This window comes from Myotis lucifugus, unplaced genomic scaffold (assembly GCF_000147115.1).
Source record: "Myotis lucifugus unplaced genomic scaffold, Myoluc2.0 scaffold_457, whole genome shotgun sequence".
Lineage (NCBI taxonomy): Eukaryota > Metazoa > Chordata > Mammalia > Chiroptera > Vespertilionidae > Myotis > Myotis lucifugus.
This window is the reverse complement of record NW_005871505.1, coordinates 3,723-7,369: the sequence shown is the minus strand read 5'-3', so window position 1 is coordinate 7,369 and position 3,647 is coordinate 3,723. Positions and strand designations below refer to the sequence as shown.

At 58.7% G+C, this 3,647-nt stretch overlaps 1 pseudogene; it reads left to right on the top strand.

The window, feature by feature from the left end:
* The window catches only part of LOC102439375, a 34,495-nt pseudogene that overhangs the window by 28,913 nt on the left and 1,935 nt on the right, over window positions 1-3,647 (top strand).

The window sequence follows — 3,647 nt, the reverse complement described above, 5'->3', positions numbered from 1 at the left end:
TTTCTCCTCTCCTCAGCTCACTCCAGAGATGCTGGTGGATTAAACCCCAGTCCCTGTCTTGGCCACTCGGCTACAGCCTTTTCCCTTCTCTCGTGCCCCCTTTTCCCACCCCACCCCCAGCAGCCTGTGTCCTAAACCTGGTTCCCAGCTCTTTCATGGCGACCCCAGGCCTCCTGGGCCCTCACCCTGTCGTCCCTACTCCGACCAAAGCCATCTGCGGTCTTTATTCTTGCATCTCATTCCATCCTCCAGCCCCCAGGCCCCTCAGGCACGCACAGCCCACAAATGGGCTCTTGCCCATCGCCCCTCCCACTCAGCGCACCTGCAGGCTGTTCTGCAGGTCAGGGTGGGGGTTTTTTGGGGGGGGGGTGGCGGGAGGCGGCAGCTAAAGCAAGAGCTGTGGCCAGTGCAGAAGGAAGAGGCTTGTGGGGCAGAGAAGGGAGCCTGTGGAGCAGGGAGTGGCGGGAGGGCGTTCAGATCTGGCCTAAGTGCGGTGACCGCTCCGTCACACCTGCCCCTCTGAGTGCCCCCAGAAGGAAAGGCTGCGGCCTCTGTGCCGGGATGTGTGTCAGCAGGACGGCTGCTCCGCTACCGGATAAACCTAAGCCCGTGCGAGTCCTGGCCACATGCCTCCCCGCTGGCATAGCCTGGCCTCACGGTGACCGGGGAGGGAGAGCGGCTCCCTGGGGCCCTGTCCAGGGCCCTGTCCGGGGCTCCCCCCGCCGGATGGCGGTTCACCAGCTTCTCTCCTCTGGACCCTTTCAGGAAGGAGGCTTTCATGGAGGCCCGGGGCGCCCGCAGGGGCGTCAAGAAAGTCATGGTGATCGTGACGGACGGGGAGTCCCACGACAACCACCGGCTGCCCCAGGTCATCCAGGACTGCGAGGGCGACGGCATCCAGCGGTTCTCCATCGCGGTGGGTACCGGGCCCTGCGGTGATGGGACTCTCTCGGGCCCGTAGCTGGGGGGCTCCTCCGCGCGCCACCCCTCGGCGTGATGGAGGGTGGGGAGGCGGAGATGCACGTCGAGGCCTGTGCCCTGGGTGCAGAGCCCGGGCCGCTCACACCCCCACTGCGCGAGCCAAGTGGTGCCACAGCGGCTATGAAAATGTTCCCTGTAAACGCATGCAAGCCGGACAGGAGGTGAAGGGACCGGAGCAGGAGACATTCCCTCGGTTCCGAGGGCACCTCCGGCGGCTGTGATGATGGGTGCTGCCTGGAAAGCCCGTACGCCTGTGACACACCTGGGCTCATGCAGAGACACCGCGGTTCACACACAGCACTGCCTCCCACGTGCAGCCAGAGCCTGAGCACTGACCCCTCCTGCAGCTCCGGCAGTCAGCCGGCTTCCTTCTCATGGCGCCGCCCCGGGGGAGGGACATCAGGACACAGGCTTTGCAAACACAGACAGTCATTTAAGGGGCCCTTTCCCGCACGCTGTCACGTACAGTGGCGTTTTCTATCTGTGTCCACCTGCCTTCTCTGTCCTCAGGCTCCCCAAGGGGAGGGTAGCTTTCCTTTCCCCGCGCTGTGAGTCGGGGAGCCCAGGGCAGCAGGCCCATGGCTGTGGGCGGCGTGGCCTGGTCTCCGAGTCTCCAGACTCTGCGGCCCCCTCACCCCCGACTCATCATATGACCCGCTGTCCCTGGCTTCCTTCCCAGGCCCCAGTTTCCCATCCGTCTCCACTCATGTCACAGCTTCCCACGGGGCACCGCAGTCCCCCACCCCCACCCCCACCCCCCACACCTTGTGCAGAGGCACAGAGACCCCGGCCTAGAGGCACGAAGCCCACCAGCCGCGTCACAATCTGAACAGCAGGGGACTCCAGGCACTTCCCCAAAGCGATGAGTAGGAGGGTGGGGTGGGGAAGGGCAGAGGACACTGTATTTGAGTCGGAAAGGCCTGCGTTCAAATTCTGCCTATGACAGTGGTCAATTACTTAACCCTAAGCGCTTCAGCTTCTTTTAAAAATATATATGTTTATATTGTTTTCAGAGAGGAAGGGAGAGGGAGAGAGAGATGGAAACATCAATGATGGGAGAGAATCATGGATCGGCCGCCTCCCGCACGCCCCACACTGGGGATCGAGCCTGCAATCCGGGCCTGGGCCCCGACCAGGAATTGAACCCTGACCTCCTGGTTCATAGGACTGAGCCACGCCGGCCAGGCTAGCGGTCTCTTATGGCACTAAACACAGACTTGCTGTGGAACCCAGCGCTGTCACTTTCACATCTGCACTCGGGAGAAAGGAAAACATGTCCACGCAGAGACCTCTCTGCAGGACTGTTTCTAGCAGCTTCACTCTTAATCACTCGAAACTGGGAGCAGCCCAGACGTCCCCCACAAATGCATCGGGTGCCCCTACGCGGTGGGAGGGATCCGCGGCAAGAGGGACTGAGCTTCCCACACAGCGGCAGCGGCAGCGGCATGGCTGTCAGAGCACCAGGCACAGTGACAGAAGCCAGATGCACGGCCGCATGCCGCTGATGCCTTGCCTCTGACGTCCTGGAAAAGCAGGCTGTCAGGGCAGAACGCAGACCGGGTCCCTGAGGGGCTGGGGAGGGAGGTGGGCTGCAAGGAAGCCAGAGGGAGCCTGGGGCGACAGGAACATTCCCTGTCTCCACACAGTGGTGACACAGGGCATAGGTTTGTCAAAACTCAATTGTCTGCCTAAAAAGAGTGGCTTTTACTGCATATAAACGATATCCCCATAAACCTTTCTCTTAAAAGTAAACCAAATGTTCAAGAGAACCTTCTAGAACATGTAAATAATTACAGCTCACGAAAACAGCAGCCCCACCCCCTCCTCTGTGAAAAGGAATGTCCCTGTCTGGGCCTTTGGTTTCAAACAGGAAGTCGTAATTGTTTATTTCCCAGACTTCCAAGCGAGAGCGCTCCTAGTCCAATCGCTGTTTAAAATGTACATGCAGCCCCGGCCGCTTTGGCTCAGTGGGTAGAGCGTCGGCCTGCGGACTGAGGGTCCTGGGTTCGATTCCGGTCAAGGGCATGTATCTTGGTTGCGGGCACATCCCCAGTAGGAGATGTGCAGGAGGCAGCTGATCGATGTTTCTCTCTCATCGATGTTTCTAACTCTCTATCCCTCTCCCTTTCTTTCTATAAAAAATCAATAAAATATATTTTTTAAAAATGTACATGCAGCCCCGGCCACTTTGGCTCAGTGGGTAGAGCATGGGCCCACGGACTGAAGGGTCCTGGGTTTGATTCTGATCAGGGCATGTAACTTGATTGCAGGCTTGATCCCCAGGAGAGGGCGTGCAGGAGGCAGCTGATGGATGTTTCTCTCTCATGGGTGTTTCTAACTCTCTATCCCTCTCCTTTCCTCTCTGTAAAAAATTAATAAAACCTATTTAATAAAGAAAAGAATGAATAAAATGCAGGTGGATTAGCCTGCCCCCTGTAGGGTTTTCAGGAAGAACCAAGAATTCAAGGTCAAGCAACCACTGGCTTCTCGCTTTGCCAGCAGACGGCGGTCTCACCGGCCAGCATCACATCAGAGACCGTCAGGAAGTGTAGCGTTACTTTTGAGCCGTCATGTCTTTAGAGACGGCGGTTAATAAACAGGTCCACGGGGATACAGCACAGGAGCCGTCCACGACACGCAGACTGCCCTTCACATCCCCCGCCCCG